We start from the raw sequence: 23,487 nt of genomic DNA, 5'->3' as shown, positions 1-23,487 counted from the left end.
TTAGATCCATCAGCTATTATACAAAAACGGGCCAAGGCTGGCTTTGGGAACATCTCTGTTTTCCTAAGGAATGATAGATGGCTTAATATATTTGAAATGTCTCATTTAATTCCAAATGATTTCCTTCTACGTGGGTCTTATAACATCCTTAGCAAATTTTTGTGTCAACTTGATGTCGTTCAGATAATCGAAAGTAAATGTTTAGTATATGAATTATTAGAAGAGCCCAAAGTTAAGAAACCCGGGGAATGGAAAAAGAGTTTAGCCTCTATCAAGGGTATGGATCTTGGGGAGAAATCAATAACAAAATGGGGAAATTATGAGGAGATTGAAATTACAGCGAGTATGTGGTCAGTAGTCAATAAGCTCAACTTTTCCACGCTAAGGGGAGCGAATTGGCGTAGGATGTTATTGTTTAGTAAATGGCTACTTTACAGAACCCAACTTTTCCTATCCAAAGTTTATTCCAATCAATCCGGGCAGTGCTTTCATTGCCTAAACCATCATTCAGCCAACTGGACACATATCATATCACAATGTCCTCTGATTCAGAGGTTCTAGAATGATATCTCTTGCTATCTGGAAGCTGAATGCCTAATAATGATAGATTTGAATACTCAGCTGATGGTGTTTGGCTATGACCCAGATCTTCATCTTCCTGATAAGGTGATCAAATTATTATATATCGCAATAGCAGTCGCTAGATCACTTTTGCTTCAGAGATGGCGATCAGTTCTTATACCAGCTAAAAATGAATGGGTCCGGAAAAAGAATCAGGTTAAAAAAAGCGAACGAGCCTATGCACTGCAAAGTGGGTGGATTAAGAAGTTTGAGATGGTTTGGGCTGCCTATTTCGATTAAGATCTTAAAATTGAGCTTAAATCTCAGGGTTCATTCTCAGCATGCTCGAATCCTATGTATAGTAATATTTGTATTTCTTTCTTATACTATACAACACTTTAGATTTTATGGCTACATAGCCGTATTGATAGATGTGGGACGAAAAACCATTCTGGATATACTTGTTGATTTCTTTGCATATGTTTTAAGGTACTTAAGGTTCAATCAATTGTCTAGTCTGTGTTGTATTGGCAGTGGATGATGTTCTAAAATATGAAGTGTTCTGTCTGTCGATTGCTGGCTTAATTGCATATATAGCGCTTTTTTTTTTACTGATTTTAGGATTTACTGTTTTCAGGTCTACTGTTTTCATATAATGATTTAGTACTAACCAACATGTTTGATGAATTATACGGATGTATTTATGGATGATAAGTTGCTTTTTATATGGATTTCAATAAAAAAAATAACAAAAAATAAAAAGAGTGTATTATATTATTGATATATTCATCGAGCAGTGCTCGTGGGGTCCGAAGAATTTAAAACCTTGGCAGGATTAAGAAGTATCTGGTGGAATGCCACAACCAACTTTCAGTGGTGTGCTACAAGACGTTCTATCTTCAAAGATGAAACACATCAACCGCTTCGTCCAGTTTCCACAGCAGCAGGGTACAGCGAATTGGAACTTTTACAGTTTGGGCCGCCCACCACATGTGGCTGGAGCAATTGATGACACACATAGTGGCACACATATTGCCTAAGAGCCACCATATGAATCTACTGGAATCTGAAACACTTCCATTCAATGAATGTGCAAGTTGTCTGCTTACGGCATCTGTGCACATTTCCCTGGCATTTCCCATGATTCCTTTGTACTACAGAACAGCTCCACTGCAACTTGGACCTGAGAGGGCCTAGCCCATGGGTTAGTACAATCTTTCATAAGATTTTTGGGGAAATGTCTATATGAATAATCTGTAATTGTGTAGCATTTTTTGACACTTTTTTTGTCTTTCATCTATGAGACTCAGCTTATCTCAACTGACCATAGTTGTTGGCACCGCGGAGGAATCCAAAAACGTTATGGGAAGTCCGCTTCAGTGAGGCTCATAGAAGGACATGGCGACAAGAGGAGTGGGTTTTTGGTGTCCTAAAGGCAAGATTTAGTTGTCTGGACAAAACTGGTGGAGCCCTCCTCTACTCACCCGATAAGGTATGCAAAATCACCTTGGCCTGCTGCATACTCCACAACATCACCCTGCGACAAAACATCCCTTACATTACAGATGATGGAGACCATGAAGAGCCACTGCGTGAGGATCCTGAAATGCAAAATGAATGATAGTGGTGAAGAGGAAGGAAATGACTTACATCAAGGTGCCGTTGACAACATCTTCTCATGAGCATAAGTATATCCTTACATGTTATCACTGTCACTGCTACATCAAAGATTGATGTGATGATGAGAAAAGTATGCAGTGAAAATTTTAGAAAGGGCAAGTTCAGGGAAAATCAGACCAGAGGTGTTTGTAAATTCAAGTTTTGGCACATTGACTACTGTGTTCAGTTACATTGTTTATCTCTGATTGTTTTCTGAAAATGTGTCTTCTAAACATTGACTTTGTAATCTGTCAATCATTTTATGTTTGATTGGTAATCTTTTTGTTTTGATCTGTTTAGTTCCTTCACTATGTTATCTTCATTTTGACATTTCAGAGTTGTGATATTTGGAGATATATGGTGCTGTTTCGAAGTCCAAAGGGAACACGAGTTGATCCTGCGAAGGACAGACACAGACTTTGGGGGTACAAATGATGTACCAAGGCAATTTGCACTGTGATTGAATGGAAATTTTGAAGAATAGATTGGACTTGTAATCTGGTGTGCGCTGCCACTAAGGCACTATGGGGTATAGTTACTAGGGAGATGCGGAGCGCGGCGTTTGCCTCTTTGGCTTAACACCTTGCTCCGCCACTTCAGAATTGCAGCGCTACACCATATTTACAAGAATATGGTGCAGCCTGCGTTTCCCCCTAGGCTGGCACTAATTCAGCTGCCTAGCGCCACTGCAGGAACCCTTGCACCATAGTGCAAGGGTGCCTGAATTGAGGGTAATGATTGTTTATGTGCAGGAAGGCGCCCCTTCCTACACATAAAAAATCTGAAATGACATTTTGAAACTTCTATGTGTGCTGCTTAATGTAGCACACATAGAAGTTTCAAAACGTCATTTTTTTAATGATTGTTTATGTGCAGGAAGGGACATCTTCCTGCACATAAACAATCAATGGCATTTTGCTGTTTCTATGTGTGCTGCACAATGCAGCACACATTAAAACAGCAAAAACAAGAGGAAACTTAAACATTTCTCCTCGTTGCGCCAAGGTAAGACCAGGTTTTCTCTGGTTTAAATTTTAGTGCTGCCCCATATTTACCCCACCCTTGTATATATGGGGCAGTGTCAAATCAATGGGTGTTGTGGTGAAATGCCCATCAAAACACCCATTGCCCTTCCCTTTTGGGCCTAGTATAGCGTGAATGGGTGCCTTATTAACAGGGTAGTGTTAAGCCACATTAAGTGGCTTAACACTGCCTTGTAAATAAGGCAACGCCTGTATCGACAGCACAACATCAAAAAGGTGACATTATTGTGAAGATAGGGGCTTGTAAATATGAATATGCCCCTATGTGTGCCATCATTAGCTCAAACTACATGTGGTAGTGGGTCCAAATCATACTACTTTCCCTTCACACTGGTAACATTCTCATTGTATGTAAATAGTGTATGTAGCTGTTGATGTGTCTCATCATTATTGGACATACTTCTTGTGGCACACCAATGAAACTTGGTTGTTACATTCCACCAGATACTGGAACAGTGCATTGGAATGATCCTGTGTCTCCAAAATGTAGTACTGCCATGTTTTATCTACTGGTGTCATTGATGTGGGATTCCTTATGAAAACCAGGAAATCCAGCTCCAGCTGATGATAATTCAATCCGATTGTGTTAGATATAGTCCCTTATTCCATGTTGGCAAGCAAGGACTGGAAATGTGAAAACTGTTACTGAGTATCAGTGACATGTATGGATTGTTATGTTAGTGCAAATAGTGACAAACAATTATGTTGTCATGGTCATGGCTGGGAAGTTGAGCTAAACATACCTACTTGCAATTTATCTATGTTTGCACAATCTTTTGTTTGTTGTCATTGGTAAGTTATGAGGGGAGAAAACAAATGCATTGATAGATTTGAGACATACAACACAGTACAACAATATGTACAGTGGAACTGTACATATTGCCCTAACCTTTAGTGATTATAAACAGTAAAATAACCTCACTTAACTCTCAAAATCTCTGATAGAAAATGTCATGGTACAGTGGAATAGCAAAGTTTCATGGTCTGAAATGCATTACGTTTTATAGTGTGGTAAGCAGGTGTTTCCACTTGGCCAATAGACACCAGGTGTGTTCTACAAGCATCCATCCAATGGCCACAGTGATGGTGCATTATCAGGGAACCGCCGCAAGGAGATTGTCGCAACAATTGTGAAATTCAAATAGGCTCGGCGGGAACCGCCGCCCTATGGAGATGACATACGCTCCCTCTCAGAGAAGACAACCAACACAAGAAACAAGTTTACCGCCTGCATGACCCGAAGTCACTTACTGGATGAAAGACAACTGTCTCAAGCTCAAGGCTCCCAATATACAAACAAACTCAATTCAAACTCCTCACACACATATTCAAGGCAATACACAACTCAGGCACCACCAACCTGAACAGTCGCATCTACTTCCACCAACCACCCAGACATCCCTGGAATTCTTACTCACACACATCCCAAACATACACAGAACCAGATCAAGAGGACAAGCTTTCTCTTGCACCTCTCCTAAAGCATGGGACGACCTCCCACTCCACATCAGAGCCTCCTCCTCTCTTCTTGAATTCTAAAAAAAGGTGAAGACCTCGTTTTTCAACTAACCAACCTACTATAGACAGGGCTAGGTGCACAAGCCTACTCAGCTCCAGGATACCAGCACAAGTAATAGTCTGCTTTACAAATACACATAACATAGTCATTATTGATTAAGTTTGAAATGCCACCCCAGATACAAATATAGGCCCAGTGAGAGGTGCTCATTTGTTCCAATAAGTCACTCATCACCGAAATACCCAGCAACCATACGACATGCGAGAGATGACTGTTGGAAAATATATATGTGGTGTATGCTTCCAGGAAAGGTAGCATGCACATTAGTGAAGCAACCCCAGGAATCACCAACAGCCTGCACAGTGATTGATTGCTAGTGGTGTTTGTTGCAGAAACGTTGTGCTGTGTGGTGAGGCAGGTGAAGTGTCATGTTGGTGCAGTCAATAGCACCAAGCACACAAGGGAAGTGGGTAAAGGCATGCATTTACCTTGCAATTCTTTGCCTTCCCGACTGTGACTGTTGCATAGTACTAAATTGGTGCACTCTTCTGTAGATGCATCTCAGTACCTGTTGTAAGCATTTGGACTGGCTTGTCTGTCAGATGCCACCATTGCCAGAGGCTACACCTTGGGAAGATTCAAGGGCTATGAAAAGAGGTGTGCAGCCAGTATTTTGACATATACCAGGATAGCCTGAGAGCGGATTAAAGGTCAATTCAGCTGATGTTGCCAGTCAGAAATGATGTCCAGGATCACATCAAGTGAGGGATGGCATCTGCCAATGAAAGCTTCACTGAAAATACCAAAGATGCTGATCCTTTGCCTGTAAATGCTCTCTCTCTTTCTCCTCAAATAATTCCTCCTCAACAGAAGGGACACATCTACAGACATTCACTGACATAGTAGTGGCAGAATGAGTTGATTTTATTTTTAATATTTGCCAGAATAATATGCATATGTAATCAGCCAACCTGCATTTTTTATGCAGAAATATGCAGCACAGAAAATAACAGCACTTGACACATACAACATTAGGTCATATAAAGGGAAGAGGAAGAGAGAATCCCAAATATTCTTAGGCACCCATTGTAATCAGTTATCCACATTCTTTAAAGAAAAGCTTTCTTCCTCACCCATTGTTAATCGAGTTATATGGCCACTTCTATTTCACATGTGTGATACATTAAATTGCACCTTTTTTATGCTAGGTAGAAAGGAAAAATCAATTCTCACCTCGTAGAATACACTCACTGAGAAAGTAACAGCATCTATCATGAGATCCATCCACTATGGAGTCCCAGCTGACCCCTCCCCCACCACATTTTCAACCTCTGCAATCAACTCATCAGCAAAGAACTCACCAAGGTCCTCAGTTCTTCTATCACCATGGCCCAATTCCCCAGAAATGGAAACATGCAACATGAAGCAGTTGCTGACAAAACCATCTGCTAGCCCAGAAGATCTCAAGAGCCACCAACCCATCTCCCTGATCCCCTCACTGGCCAACGTCATCGAAAAGGCTATCATCATTCAGCTAACCAGACATCTCGGGAACCACAACCTGCTGGAGCCCTCACAAGCCAGCTTCAGAGCAAACCACATCAATGAGACAGTTCTATTTGCAGCCCCGGACAAAATCAGAATGCTGCTAGACCACAGAGAAACACCAGCCCTCATCCTCCTCAACCTCTCAGCGGCCTTCAACACCATAGCACACCACACACTGATCAACAGACTCCACCAGATCGGAATCCAAGGAGCAGCCCTCAGATGGATCACGTTCTACCTCACAGGAAGAACGCAGATGATCATCCTCTCTCCCTACTCCTTACTTGCTAATAACATCACCTGCGGTGTACGCCAAGCCTCTTCCCTCAGTCCAACCCTTTTCAAAGTATACCTGACACCCCTAGCTAACATCGCCACGAGTCAGACTTAACATCATCTCCTAATCCCAACTCTACAACCATCAAAGACAAGTTCCAAAGATGCATGAAGGACGTGGCCGTCTGGATGAACAAGTGCCTAAAACTCAATAGAGACAAGACAGAAATATTCATCTTCGGGAAAGGAAAGGACACACTATGGAACATTGAATGGTGGCCACCAGAGATAAGCCCTACTTCCAAACCCTGCGAACACTCCTGCAACCTCTGCATCATCCTCAACAGCCTGATATCCATGAAGAAGAAGGTCAGCGTTGTTTCCTCTGGTTGCTTAATCACCATCGGTATTCTCAGGAAGGTCTTCAGATGTCTCCCACCCAACACCAGGTGCACTATCACACAAGCTCTTGTCACCAGCAGACTCAACTACGGCAACTCCCTCTATGTAGGAATCACCACCCAGCTTATAAACAAAGTCCCTACCATCCAGAACACAGCAGACAGACTCATCCTCGACCTCCCAGTCAAATGCACATCACCCTTCACCTCAGGAATCTCCATTGGCAACCAGTCCCAAAGAGACTGTTCAAGCTGATCACTCATGCTTACAAAGCACTACACAATGAAGGATCGGCATACCTCAACAAATTAGTAAATTTTCACCAACCCACCAGGGAGCTTCGTTCCAGATCCCTCTCGCTAGCAGCAACCCAAAGCATCTGCTGAAAGAACAGCAGAGGCCGCTCCTTCTCCCACCTTGCGGCTAAGACTCAGAACACCCTCCCCTTGCACCTCAGAGACTCACCATCACTCCATCAGTTCAGGAAGGACCTCAAGACTTGGATGTTCAACCAATAGGCACAGGCAGCATGATCTAGCAGCATTATCCCAGAGCCCCTCGAGACCCTCTAGGGTGAAAGAGATGCATTCTACAAATCCTGATTGATTGACTTATTGATTCTAGGGCAATACATTATCTAGCCAAAAATAAAATGAGTACAACCTTGTGTTGATTCATTGTCTAAAGCGAACATAAGAGTGTTAAGATATATCTGAATATAATAGGCCTTAGATCAGATACCTACAATGTATAAACACATGTAATTCGTCAGCATCGTTATTCATTTGGAATCTTCACAACAGTTCTTTTATAGTTTCTGTGGTGTGCAATACATCAAATTCTGAATCTTAAATTGCTGTAAATGAAGATTGGCTGATTAAATGTTCCAAACCCCATTAGTGATTTTACAACATCAGTAGTACTAATTTCCTGGCCAAGCTTAGACGGCCACTTTGAATGAGATTTCCTAAGTCATCAGAATGCAGCCAATGTAGATATAATAAATTCAAATCTGAGGTTCACTGTGACTTTTACACACCAATCATTAATTTTTATCCATACAAATATTAGCCATATTTTTAAGATAATAATCACGTACCAGTACGTACTTAAAGAAATGTGTTTTGATAACTGAAATTCCTTTTGAAGATCAGAATAAGAGCATAAAGTGGCCCTATAAAAGAATCGCCCAACTATGGTGAGGCCGGATTTGGCCCATAATTTTATAGTGCAATTATGAAATATACTAGGGAGCAATCCATTGTAGAAAAGTGTGAGAGACTATTATCCACCCACACGATAAGACAGAAGGTTTGTTAGAGTTGCTACATAGCTCAGTATTCAGATATGTTGTAATACCACCAAATTGCCAAAATGAAAGATGAAGTTTGATAATATTCCCGATAAATGGGTTTGACACTTTCGAAATTGAAGTAAGCTTCCTTTTACCCTTCTGGAGCGATATAACATTATTAAAATGAGTATTCTGCCCACACTCTTATATTAGTTTAGATCTATCCCTTTGCATATACTCATTCCTTATTTTAGTCACCTTGAGGAGGTAATTTATAGCGTTATATGGTGCTACCAAAAGGCAAGAGGAGCTATTCGTATCATTACACTAGATGTAAGGATGGGAGGTCTTGCTCTACCATAACTTAAAATGTACTTTTGTGTCACAGGGGCTCAATGAATGTTACCATTTTGTATTGATTGACTAGGTGGGGCTTGGTCAGAATCCTAAAAAGTTTTGGATAGCTCAGAGCAATTCGAATTATCACAATAGACCGTGCCCTCGCCACCGTACCCCACATCCGAAGAGTGACCGCTGGCAGCAGAGCATTCTCCCACCTCGCCGCCAAAACATGGAACACCCTCCCTAACCATCTACCGCAGACCAAAGACCTTCTGACCTTCAGAAGATGTCTCAAGACCTGTCTCTTCGAACATTAGCAGCTTCACCCCCGAAAGCGCCTTGAGACCTTCACAGGTATGTAGTGCGCTCTACAAATGCTATGATTGATTGATTGATAGAGTGCATTTAAAGAAAAGCTCCAAACATATGGAATAATTGGGTCAATTCTTATCGCATTAACACTTATAATTGGCTACTCTGTCCTCTATGATTATCTATTCCACTTTTGTATTTTATCTGTGTTTAATTTGTATCCAGACACTTGCCCAAAATTCCTAGCCTTATATTCTATTGCGCTCATTGATGCCTTTATGTTGTCCAAGTAAACACCACAATCATACTAATCAATCTTGATACTAACAGTTTAATGTTTCTCTTAAGAGCTTGTAAAATTGACTCTAGGTATAGTGCAAACTCCATAGGGGACAGAGAACACCCCTGTTGTGTTCCCAGTGTGATAGGAAAAACTATGAATTTTGTACCCATCAGGACCAGACCAGCTATATGTTGTAGATATAGAGCCTGCACTCTATTAATTAATCTATTGCCAAACCGCATCTTTTGCATAAGCAGTCACAGATACTGCTAGGAAACATGATCAAAAGTCTTTTTGACATCAAGTCTGATCATACAATCATGATTATTTAAGATTTTGGCAGCATCAAACCTGGTAATAGCATTTCTTATGTGAATTGTCATATCATGTCTTGGGATAAAGCAGTTAAGTTCAATCTATCAAGCAGCTTTTGTAAAGAGCAACCCTGTCACCCCTAGGGGTATCTGGCCGCTGTGTCCCCATCGAAGAGCCAGGTCTTTAGTCTCTTTCTGAAGTCTGCCGGCAAGAGGGCCATACAGAACGGGAGGGGTAGGTCGTTCCAGGTCTTGGCTGCGATGTAGGAGACGGAGCCGCTGCCCCTGCGGGTTTGGCAGATGCAAAGCATGTGTACGAGGGCGAGTGTAGAGGAGCTAAGGTGTCTAGCAGGTTGGTGGAAGTTCAGTTGATGCTTGAAGTAGGTAGAACTGACCAACTGCCCTCTAGAGGCTTATATTTTAGTATATATTTTGCCATCTGAATAAAATAAATCTATTGGATAGTAAGACCTACACTCATCAGATGGTTTATCTTTTTTTTTTAAACTGCTATTGGTTGCATTAGTACATAAGATCAAGTGTCAGTTCCCAGTGAATAGTTTTATCAGGCCAGTTCTGCAATGAAAGTCTTCCAAACGTCCAGAGGGGTGACGTCTGGACCACTGCTTTGTGGCTGGGAAGAGTAGGAAATTCCTGTCTGACGTCAGAAAGATGTCAGAAAGAGTAATTGCCCTGTCTAACATCGTGTCTGCTTGCTGTGAATGTGGTAGCTCTGTTACTCAAATATGTAGACATATCTAATTGTGTATCATAAATATCTGTAGAATGTTGGGGAGATTCCTATACATTTAGCTGCTTGAATCCTTAATTTCATTGATGACCATGGCACTGCTGCATTCTCTCAACTTACAGGCTTTCATGCGTCAAACTGATTCACTATATTCTATTACCTGACCCTACCTTACCAAAAAGGCAGCAGGTTTTGTCCACAGATTTCCATTGCGCTGCCTTTGCATCCCTAAGTTGTGATAATTACTGTTTAGAATAGAGGTGGCATGTGGAATTTCGAGTGACTGTAGTTATTTAAGTTCTTTGCTAGTTAGTGCGAAATATTCCTGTTTACTTGCTGCTACATAGTGAATAGTATACCATAAAATATTTACCTTCAATGTATCCCATACTGTCATTTTGGAAGCATTGAGTAAGTTATTTAACAGAAAATGTAATATAGTTTCTAGCATATATCTATAATAAAAACTATCTTTCAGAAGTGTATGATCAAATGTCCACCTAGTTGCATCAGTATATACATCTAAATGTGTGTATATATACAACAAAAAAGGGTAATGGTGAGAAATTATCATTATGCAGATTTCCACAGTTGATGAGCCATTAACTTAGGTGTGGCGAAGATTATATGAATTCTAGAATAATGGTGATGGACATGTGAGAAAAAAGTAAAGCCACTCTCTTCTTCCTTTTTATCTTTGAGACTGTGCACATTGACTAATGGTCACAAAGCACTTTGTACTCTAAACATTCTAGTGGTTACAACCTATTAAAGAAGTCCAGTTTATAAATCACGACACAGTTCAAATCACTGAGGAAAACTAAGTCACCATGCTACCTAGAAAGCCTGTCGAATATCTGTGGCTTATCAGTATTAGGGCTCTACACCACAAATATCTGGGATCTTGCCTTTATTTGGATTAGACCCCACCACTCTTCATTATCAGCTAGTTACCTTAGTAAACATATGCCAATCCTGATTTACTAAGAATTGCAACACCCCTTACAGACACCTGTTGGGAGGTAAATACTAATAGCTATTATCCCATTTGTTTGTATACCTATCAATCATATGCAAAATGGGATTCAACCGGCTGTACGATGGAATATCGCATGCCTCTACCATGCTTGCATTTACCACACAGCCTTTACCACGTATATACCACTACCATGAACGTCTTTACCATGCATGTCATTATCACAAATATACATAGAGGTAAATTATAGGTACAATTACCACACATTCAGTTACAACACATACCATTACCATTCTAATGTTTACCACACAATGTATTTTCCTACAAGAAAATGTTATCAATTACAAAATAAAGAAGTTGTAATAAACAATAGTTATTATAGATAGTAAAATGCTATGCAGATATATATGTTTGGAATGAGAGAAGTTTGATGTTACATATTATGATAGCAAAACGGTTTTGCATCTTGCACCTCCATGCAACATAACACCGTATCATGCAATATGCCGAAAAAGCTGGCAATACATCACAGCGGTATGTAATATATTTCTAACACAATAGTACCACACCACGGAGCATAACCACTCTGCCTCTGCAATGGAGATTGAAGTGAGGAAGAATATCCAATGAATCCTGTGGCTCAGTTTTGAGGGAGCTAGCCCAAAACATCCCTATGCACATTGCTAGTAATATGTCCACAATACCCAATGTAAGGAAAATAGTACATAGACATAAATAGGCGAGTAATACCCAAAGAATAACACCACAGTTCTTTAGCTGGGGCTAAAGGGAGAATGATAAATGCCCTAGGTGTGCTCAAGGGCCAGCCAACCTGATACATATGTTTTATTAGCTGTGGGAAACTGTGACTTTTAAAAGAAGGGATCAAGGAGTTCTTGCACGACGATTTGGGCAAAAGGGTTCGCATAACTCCATTATTGATGCTTCTGGGCTATGATAATAAAGAACAACTCGATATATCCCGGATCAACTTTATCTTTACTGTGGTTGCTGTAGCCCAGCTGCTTTTTGCTACGCGGTGGAAGGATGATGAGTCCTCCAACTATCAGGCCTGGCTGGGCAGCTTACTTGCCATATACAATCTCGAAAGAACCTTGTATAACCCGCATGGGCAGACACCCAAGCAGGAGAGGCCACAAGGTCTGGACACCAATGAGCAAGTGGCTCACAAGGTATAGAGGTGGGAGGGACTGGCTTGCTTTGGATGGTTGAGAGTGGGATGTCCAGGCTTGTAGTACTGTAAGGATCACCACAAACATTGCTCAGGACTCTATCACTCACTGTATACAACTTCCCTCTACTTGCTTTTACTCTCTTTTTTTATTGTGTTTTATCCATTTTTCTACCCGGGTTTTCTTTTCTTTTTTTTTTTAGTGAGTAGGAAATTTGTATGAAATTTATATCAAATGTATGAAACTCTCACATATATAAATTGGTAAAATTGTAATATCTGTTCTTAATTATGCTGCTACTCTCTCCAAATAAAAATATTAAAATCAAAAAGGAATACTTTACGCAAAATGAGGAAAAATTGCCTCCATTCCTAAATTATTTGGAGGACCCTTAGATTGGACATCTAAACAGGTCGGATCACAGGAGGAAGCAAAGGTTTCCCATTGACTGGTGGAACTGTTACACAACCTGCTCAGAGGGAGGTGTTTAAAAAACAATGCCATAGGGGGATGGCATAATTCGTTCAGCAGGTCTACAGTAAAATCACACCCAATCTATATACTTTCCTGGAGATTTTTAAGAAAGAACAAAGTTTCCTGATAATGAGAATGGCACAACAATTGTCAAGTAGTCTAACCCCTCATGTATCCAAACAAAACAAAGACATGTCTGAGAGACTATTGGTGAAAATCCATCAATTTCCTTTGATGGGAGCTTCAGACTCCCTAAACAATATTGCATTTATCTAACACTACTGACATTAACTAATACCCTCTAAAATTACTCGCCTGTTTTAACAACATTTTCAAATGCAATTGGTATTTCTTTTTCTTCTTAGGTGGGGATGGGATCTCTGACCCATGGAGATATTTTGGGGAGCTTTAGAGAACTCCTTGCTTATATGTTTGTCTCCCTCCTCCTTCTTCTGTTGGGGACACTACCCACCCTTGTGGTCATCCCCCAGATAATATCTTATGGACCCTAGTGCTGAGCCAGCAGTCTGCCTCGATAGCAAGCTCCCTGGGGGCAATGGGATTACTATAGATCAGATGCTGGTGCAGATCTGCAAAAAAAAAACATTTGCTCTGTAGCAATCAAATTGTACAGCCCCTGGTGATCATTTTCTTCACTGCCCTTCACCCAAATATCCAGTGCCTTGCACAAGGCATCTACACAATCCACTCAAGACTGATGTGCCAGTTTCTTGCAGTCCCTAAATATTTGCCAATACTTTTCAGGGATGAGACCATACTTCCTGACAACGGTTTCCTTTATGGGGGATATGGGATACCGCATTCTGTCCCCCTTTTCTAGGGCCAGTCGCCCAGACCTCACCTCATCAGTGATGTAGTTCCAGAGGCTAGCCTCCCAATCCTCCTCAGGAATCCCATGCATCTGCAAAGCTACCTCATAAGCTTCAAACCACTTGTCAATGTTGTCCCCCACAACAAAGTCAGGCACCAAACCTTTAGAAATGTGGACCCTCTTGTCTCCAGAGGGAACTGTAGGTACGCTGCTACTAACATTGCTGGACTCTGCCTACTTGGCCTTGATGTGCAGCTCCTTAAGACTCAGTTTGTGAGCCAACAATATTTTTCTCTCCTCCATGACCAGATTTTCCGTCTCTAAGGCTCTTTCAGTCTAGCCATATTTTCCTCCATCTTGGGTTTGGCCATGTCAAGTCTAAACTCACTTTCTGCCTGTCGGCTCCTCTGGGACAGGCCTTGGGGAGACACACTGATGTCTGCTCTTCAATGGTGCTCCAGCTCCAAAGGCAAGGTATCCACCTCAGATGACTGCTGATTTGCAGGATTGGTATTCAAGTCTCCTCCTTGCCTTTCCATATCATCATCTCCCTCTTTTGCTGTAAATAGTGACTGGTGGACTTCCGCCAGGGCCCTCAGTGCCTTTTGGAGCTTCACTTTCCTGGTATTGCTATTGGCTGGAAGTCATCTCCCCTTGAAGAACTCCTTGAGCTGGGTCACAATGTAGGGCTCCATGTTGGCAAGCTCAAACTCCATCCTTGCAGGTGTGGTAGAATGGAAGGGAAATTCAGAAAAGCAAAAAGATCAATCAAGTAAAAATGTAAAACTCAAACTGGTCTTAGATTATTTAGCTGGGATTTTCAGCATAACACAAAATCACTGTATGGCACTGCACAAACACAAGCCCTGATCCTCACAGCTGATTACCAATGTAAGAAATTAGGTTACTGGTTGAAGGGAGTGAACCCCTACTCAAGCATGAACCACAATCCTTGTCCGGGTGAGACCCAAGCAAACCCCAAATTAACCAGTGCTCAGCCCACTTGTAGCTTGGCATAGAGTAGCCAGGCTTAACTCAAAAGCAAAAACAAAACCTAATTTACAAGAATCTAATCAGTAGAACTGGAGATATGCGATTTTAAAGATTTTAGTAAAAATAGAGCCAAAAAGCACAAAGTGCCAACTGTGGATATCTGATCAAGCCGGATCGAGATAAAGTCACAAGTTCAGGGTGACCACGATGGAGAGCGGGCCGGCTATGGGGACCCAGTTAGGCCCACTGAGCAAGAGTACTTTGGATGCTGGATGTGGAGCATTGTGGAGCCCCGCATCTAGAAGCCATAGGGGGATATGTACAAGAACTGATGCTAACTAGCATTAATGTTACTTAGCAACAGTTTTCTTAACGCGGCCTATCACCAAAAACTATTGTCCTGTTAGCGATAATTTACAATATGTCCCAACATGGCGAACGTTTCAGGTAGCCGTGGTGAAAACTGCTGCTCACACTAGCGTGAAGGAGATACGAATTCTGGTGTTAGCAGGCGAAAACTGACAAAAGGCCAATTTGCAGGCAAAAAACTCATGTTAGTCAGCACAAATTGACTTTAAAACCGTATAAGTCCACCGCCAATGAAAAATAGGGAATAAAACCAATGGAATGCAGAATGGAGCAGCCAGGGCCAAGTCCAGTAAAGGTAACCAACCCCTCAAAACTCCCAATAGCCAGGATGACCAGCCAGAGTCCCAGCGGAAGAGAAAATTCAAGGCTGCATGTATGAAAAGAGGTGCATCGCTGGGCAAAATCAATGATGCATCACTTTTCATTGCGCACTCCTTGCAACACCATGGCATCCAAAACCTTGGCATCCAAAACCTTGAAAGCGCGGACAGTCCCTGGGGCCTGCAGGCATCGCTGGGCCTGTATCTGGGCCCAAGAGTGGGAGGCAGAGGTGCTGTGGAGTTGCTGGGCCCTGGTGGTAGACATTGAGGCGTCGGCGATCGTCCTTACCTGGTGGTGAAGTCTGGCAGGTCTCATGGAGACACGTTTCTGACCTGTGTGAGAAGACCACCTGGCACCCCTTGGAGCTGTGAATGGTTGAGGCACTCCTGCGCACCAATGTAGGGAGGTCGGTATCACATAACATGTGCCACCGCTACACCGGGGTGCACGAAGGAGATTACCAATGGCGGGCCATGCATCTCAGCATCACAGGCCGGAGGATGTGGCGGTGGCTAGAGGCTGTGGAGGGTGAGGCCCCTGAGCTGCACCAAACTTGTGTGGCGGGAGCACTATAACTTCACGTCTAAGGGGGTCTTGTTGCATCACGTGCATCGGGAGGTTCCCCAGCAGACTTGGCGCTGACTGCTGTACCCAGGCTTGTGAAATCCCTCCTGGCTTAGGCTCCTGCTGGCTGAGTCACAGATTTGGAGAGAGTGCAGTGCATTGATCCCCGGTGTCAATGTCCAGGTGAGGAGAAGGTGGGACGTGTAGTGGAGAAGGCCTGGGGGTGAGTCAGGCCCAGGCCTAGCACCTGTGAGTAATGCACACCGTGCCCTGAGCAATCCCTGTGCTGCAGCTGACCTACATCACAGAGGGCACTGCACAAGACTGGTGGGGGACTCCACTAACTTTCTCAAGTCGCTGAGATCGGCCATTGGTAGCAGTGGGTGTTAGGGGCACGTAGGCCAATTCTTGCCCAGGCCCTTGGGTATGCAGCTTGATCTGCCATTACTCGCCGGGGAACTGGGGAACACGGAATCTGGTTGCTACTATCAGATCGGAAGAGGCAACCGGGTGGTGCTGCCTTTCCTTGCCTCTGCTAGTTTACTTTTGGGTGTATGGGGGACTAACCCTTAGTGGACTTCCTTTTCTCACAGCGCTACACCATCTGGTTACTGCTGCTGCTGTCCCCATCTGCTGCTGCTGATTCCTCTGCCCTGGAGGTCAGGTGTTTGAGTCCCTCCTCCACCTGCAGACTCCTGCCTGCATCTTATCCCTGGTGGTCCAGTGGTAGAGCGTCACTGTTATGCAGCTTGACTGCTCTCCTGTCCCTCTTTTCTGCTGTTCCTGTTCATCTACTGCTCTTCTCTGTTGCTTTCCTACATTTTTTTTTTTTTTATCTTTGCTTTGTTTGGCTTTGTTTTTCCTGTGCTTTTTTGTAGTTCCTTTTTCCCTATCCTCTCACTTGTTGCCACTGCGATCCCCTGCGTCCTCACCCCCTTTAGTGTCCTTTCCAGTGTTTCCTGCCTCCCAGCTGTCCAGCCCCCCTGCAGCACTACTTAATGGCGGATGCTGTGCGGTCATGTGCAGCGGTCGTGCCACTGGTGCACTGAAGGGAAGCCAAAAGCAAGCCCTTCTGCGTCCGTCTGCCCCTTTACCGTGCCCAGCACCAGGGACCCTGCCTCTCACACACTCCACTGCTACGATGCCAACACCCCCCTCGCCCTCAACCCTGAATGCCACGCTGCCTGCCATCTAGCAATACCGAAGAATACCCTTGCACCTTGCGCCTGCCAAAACTGCAAATGCACCTCCTGCCACATGAGCACACCAGCACCTCTTGCCGCCCAGCTGACTAACAGCACACCCCACCGGCTCAACTGCATCCTCCTCAATGTGCGGTCCCTCCACAAATACGCCAGAGACATCTGGGACCTCCTCGACGCCACCACTTCAGACATTGCCTTCTTCACAGAAACATGACCAACCTCTGCTCCGGACCATACATCGCCATCCCTGACGGCTACAAAATCACCCACGAGGACCACCCCGACCGTCCAGGAGGAAACATTGCCATAGTCTGCAAAAGCACACTCTGACTGACCACGCACTCTAATGACCCAACGGTGACCATGGAACACCTCCATTTCCAGATCTAGACCAACCCCAACACCACCCTCCACGGCACCCTCGACTACAGGCCCCCTGGGTCATGAACCCTCATTCCCCGATGCCATTGTAGACCTCATTGTACCCAGTCTCTCCCATCCACCGACTACTTCCTACTCGGAGACCTCAAGTTCCACCTGAACAGCTCCAGTGACCAGAACACCACCACCCTCCTGGGTAACCTTGCCAACATTGGACTCAAGCAGCTAGTCACCACACCAACCCACATAGCCGGACACATGCTCGAGCCCGTCTTCTCCGCCAGTGGGAACTTCAACTACAGTCACACCACTGAACTCTCCTGGACTGACCATCATTTTATACATCACCCCTTCACCATGCCCACAGTACACTACTGACAACATTGCCCCCCGTCACAGTTGGATCAAGGCCACCGAAGAACTTCTCGCCAACTCCCTCAGCACCACCACTACGCCAACGCTTGTTAGAATTTACTGCCATATTACTCGTATTCTACCCCGTATTATGTTAGCATTTATTTAGCTATCTCTTTTATATATTCTCGCATATGCAATTAACAAGGGCAGATGTTATGTAAATTAGGTTGACATCTGTGCCACCATTTTAGCTCTAGTAGACGTCATCTTGTGTTATAATCGAAACTGTTACTTGATCATTTAGGAGAAATGGTCCTTGATGAGTTTTGTTTCTCAAATGTTGAATCTTGCTCATTAACGCATGCGTTTCCTTTTGTGCAGAGGCCCTCTCCCACCTGCTTAGTAGGGAGAATAAGCCAGATGACCTTGGGTAGTAGATAACTTGTGCCAGGCTGTGGAATCGAAACTTATGTTCTGTACCCTCATTGTATTACGACATCTGCCAGTGTTTTTACATAGTAGGCTGGTCTTTGTGTGCTCCCCAACACACATAATGTAACTTTATGCTTGTTAGAGCCAGTCCCTCGTCAGCCACCATAAGAGGCTGGTCAGACTGGACTCCACTGCAGTGTTCTTAGTGAATAAACTAGTTTTGCTTGCATTTCTCTACTTCATCATCAACTCTTCATTTCTTGGAAGGCTAGAGAAGGTCAACAGTGACTCAGGTGGCCCTAGTTGGGTCACTTCTTTCAGTTGGTGCCCGAACAGGGACTCCACCAGGTGACCCATCCCGCCCTTAGTCGGGCTGTGGAGGTTGGGGTTGCATGCAGTAGGATGGGCAGATCAGGGATCACCACACGACCGAGCTCAGTTCTCGCAGCTGCCCCACCTGCCTGATCGGGTGGCTCCTCGTCTAGTGGTCATCTCGGCTGGGCTCCTGAAAAGGCGAAACCCTTGGATATGACCGCTTGGTCTGAAGAGTCGCAATGGAGAATAATCTTGTTTGACTTGTGTGCACCAGGTGAGTTCATCTTGATTCTTGGTATCTACGGCGCCGCCTTGATTAACTTGGTGGGTCTGCAGACCCTTGTGATACAGAGCGCTTTTGAGCATTCAGCTAGGCCACTTGTTGTACTTGGCTTATTCTGGAAAAGGCCTGGGGCTAGAGCCTATCTTGTCTTGGTGCAGTTTGAGGACTGACTTGTCTTGGCGCAGTCTGAGGACTGCTTTTGAAAGCTTTTTGTTTGTATGTGCGTCTTTATTGCTTGTGTGTGGGTTAATTGAGTGGATAGTGAATGTGTCTGATGCTATGGTGCCTTGTTGGAGTAAAGTGTGGTGCTTGGGGTGCCGCTGTTGTTCTGTTGAGCAGCGGCTGGAGGAGAGGCAGCATGCGCCTCCAGAAGGCACTCCGAGTTTTGAGATGTATGTGAAGCAAGGTATTGGCCCTATTATGTTTTGAATATTATGGCACAAGATTACGAGGGACAATATCGAGCTTCAGTGGCCACTGGGTGGTACCTTTAATGAACAAAAATGGAATTATTTACAAGACAAATTGTTCGCTAGAAGAAGTAGGCAGTCAATGTTTGATACTTTGCAGGTATGGCAGAAGGAAACTAATCAGAGGCGTATACGAGCTGAGAAGGAGTCTAGGAAGAAGGCAATGCAGACAGTGGTCCAGAAAGCTGTAGCTTATGATAGAGAACAAACTGAAAAGGGAATTGAGTGTGCAGATAGGAAGTTTTGATTACAATGTAATAAGTCCTATGTTATTCGAGAGGATGAGGAACCTTTTGTGGAGGATCTGCTGGAAACTCTTGCCCCACCTCCTTATGCCCGCAGAGACTATATCCCGTTGTTCCGTTGTCTCAGTCCTCCATTATTCTTCCGCCTTCTTCTGGTCTTTCTGCAGACTCAACATCTTCGGCTCCAGCCCTGTCTGTCTCCCCTTCGGTTTCGCAACCTGCGAGTGTGGTGACTGCAGGCATCCCCGCGTGTCTGCTGTTTCCGCTTATGTTTCTCCTCCTTCTCTTACACCTACAACCCAGCTATTGCTGACCCTGTCACCTGTGTCTTTACCTCTTGCGTCTTCCCCAGACATTTCATCCTCAGTGTTGTGTAGTGTTGGGACAATGGTGCGTGGGTCGGATGGGGGAATTGGGCGGCAGCACAGGAGCAAATGGAACGGGTATTGATTCGATCTGACGTGGGTAAAGAGGAGAAAAGGATGGTTGCAATTCAGGCAGCACAATGGGCTCAGAGTCCTAGTGTGGAGGATATATGGAGTGTGATGAAAGATTTTGATCCATTTGTACAATGGCATGCCTTTCAGCATATGCCGGCTACATTGATTGGTTTGTGGGAACAGTGTATTGGTGGTACAGCTCCTCATATTATCTATGATATTCAAGACTGTGCATATGCAGCTGGCATGGCCCCTGCGGAAGTTCTCAACAATGTTGAGACACTTCTCGATTATCGAAAAAGATTACATCACCAAACTCTGATTAATGTGTGCCAATTTCCGATGAGGGAGGTGCATCCTATTTTTCATCTTGAGATCCCACCGCAGAGTAACCAGAGAGGAGATGTGGTTCAACAACAGGTAGCGTCCCATTTTCAAGAGCAGTGGATCTATACCCCATGGAAGAGAAGTGAGGTGCTAGCACTTAAGAGTCAGTTACCGTATCTTAGGAAAAACCCTACAGCGTATTATAAAGAGTTAATAGAGGCCGCCTCCTCGTCAGTTATGACCTTAGCATATATTGAGATGTTTTTCGGGCTGTTGGTACCGGTGGATATATGGAGGCAGGTACATACGGAGGATCACAGGGTGGAATTGGGTGGCACATGGGATAAGATTAAGGCATGGGCTAAGGAACGAAAGCCCGGTGAAAAACCTAGGGCTGAGATCTTGGCTTTGTATTCTCTTATCCCACCCAGACGAGTAGATTGGTATGTCGCCAAAAGAAAGAGGAGTGTGTGTCTGATTTTTTAATTCGGTTTGAAGGGGTGTTCTTGGATTTCAGTGGGCGGATTTGTCAGTTGAAGGTGGTGTTTGTTTGTTTGTCAACAGGTTTGTTACGAATTTGCTTCCGGAGATTGCGGCTCAGTTGCAAGCTTCGGAGAGTACTTGGACTACCTCTTCCCCTTCTGTGATACTGAGTATGGCTCAGTAATATGAGCATTGAGAAAAGGAGGAAAAGTGACAAGGTGGAAAAGAAGAGTAAGGATTTGAAGACAAGGGTGTTGTTGCAGCAGGTTGCAAGAGGGTCCGGAAGGGGAAGTAGCACTGGTCCGGCTCAGAGGTCGCGGGGTGCTAGTAGAGGTGGTGCACCCTTAGGGCTGAATCAGTGTGCGTACTGCAAAAAGGAGGGACATCGGAGAAGCGAGTGTCCAGATTGGTATAGAAAATTGCAGTACCTAGAGGGCGGGGTTCAGGTCGAAGGGGTTGTGGTGAGGTTGGTCGGGACGAGGTTCAAGCTGGTGCATGCTCGTGGGGTCGTTCTGATCAGAGCTATTTTGATGACCCCCAGGTAAGGCAGTACTATCATGATGATTATGATATGGGTGAAGCTGCAGGGATGTCCTACGGCTAGGACAGCCAGGGACAGGGAAGGGGACTAGTCCCAATTCCTGTAGATCAGCGTAGTCCTAACGTCACAGCAGATTTGCATGATTCGGCACAAAACATTTGGGTGGATACAGGTGCAATGAATAGCTCTGTTTCTCATTCGTTGGTACCCAGGGCAGCCTTGTCTGGCTGTAATAATGTTTTGGTAGGTTTTTCAGGTGTACCGGTTGTGAGCCCCATTTCCCGACCTCTTACTTTGACTGTTAGTCCTTTTACTGTGGACTTCCCATTTCTGTTGACGGCGAATTGTGGGGAAAATGTATTAGGATTGGATTTGTTGAAGAAGTTTCATGCTACCATTTATTGTTCCCCGGATGGTATATATATCACTCTTGGACCTAATGTGGTTAGTGCAAAACAGTGTTTGGCAAAAGTTGCGCCGCTTCCTGTTGAATTTGAAGATGTGCCGTCCTCATTGTGGGCTAAAGGGGATATGGATGTTGGGTTGTTGCAGATACCACAAGTTTCTATCAAAGTTAAGGATCGTGTTGTGCTCCCTTGTATTCCCCAGTACAAAATATCACAGGCTGGGGAACAGGCTTCGATGTAGGTTTTACAAGACCTGATCAAATCAGGGGTGGTTGAAAAGACAGTAGCGAATGTATGTAATAGCCCCATTCTTCCTGTTCTTAAGAAGGCACCTTTGGATTTCCCTGAGGCACATCCTGATGTCTATCGCTTTGAGATTGATCTGCGGGAGGTCAATAAGATAGTTGTTCCTCAGTTTCTGGTAGTCCCAGACATTACTGTTCTCTTGACTTGACTTGTTCTCTTCTCTGTGATTGATTTGTAAAATGCTTTCTTTAGTATTCCTATTCATCACGACAGTAGGTATCTTTTTGGATTTGCTGTGTTCGGTAGGAGTTTCCAATTCTGTCGAGCTCCTCATGGGTGTACTGAAAGTCCCAGTTTCATTAGCCAGGCTTTGAAAAGTCAATTGGACTCTCTCTCTCTCTTCCTGCAGGTAATGTATCATTGCAGTACGTGGATGACATTTTGATAGCCTCCGATACCGAAGAGGGTTGTCGGGATGCCACAGTTAAATTATTAAAACATTTGGCTAAAAAAAGGACATAAAGTGTCCCTTTCCAAATTTCAATATTGTCAACAGCAGGCCACCTATTTAGGTCACGTGCTGTTGAAGGAGGGTCAGAGGCTAACACCTGAATGAGTTGATGCCATTGTTAAGATGCCTGTCCCTGTGACTCAGAGGGATGTGCGTGCTTTCATAGGCATCACCTCGTATTGTCGACACTGGATACCCCCTTATTCTTTTGTTAATCCAGCCTTTGCTTAATCTAACAAATGAAGATGTGCATGAACCCTTGCCTTGGACCCATGAATGTCAGCATGCTTTTGAACAATTAAAAGTTGCGCTTTGCTCTGCACCTGTGCTTGGTACGCCTGATTATAAGAAGCTTTTTGTGCTGTACATACACGAAATGGCTAGGTGGGCGCTTTCAGTGTTAACACAAGCCTTTGGAGGTAAGCAGAGGCCATGTGCTTGTTTTTCTGCTAAGCTTTATCCTGTCGCCAGAGCCCTCCCGAGTTGTTTAAGAGCCACATCGGCTGCGGCAGTCTCTATTCGACAATCGGCAGGGCTCATCCTTAATCATGATCTCACAGTGATGGTACCTCATGCTGTTGATGTACTTTCGAACAAAACAAAGACACAGTATCTCACTAGTGCTCGTCTGACTGGTTATGAATTAACATTATTTACACCTCATATTTCTATCAAAAGATGTGCCATTCTGAATCTAGCCATGTTACTACCCCTCTCTTCGGAAGATGAGGACATTCATGTCCATGATTGTTTGTTTCGCACTGAAGAAGAGAGGAATCGACAGGTAGACTTGACTGATGTTCCCCAATCGGACCCAC

This window comes from Triturus cristatus, chromosome 5_1 (genome assembly GCF_964204655.1).
Source record: "Triturus cristatus chromosome 5_1, aTriCri1.1, whole genome shotgun sequence".
NCBI classification, from domain to species: domain Eukaryota; kingdom Metazoa; phylum Chordata; class Amphibia; order Caudata; family Salamandridae; genus Triturus; species Triturus cristatus.
The sequence above is the reverse complement of the archived record's forward strand: the minus strand, read 5'-3'. Positions refer to the sequence as shown.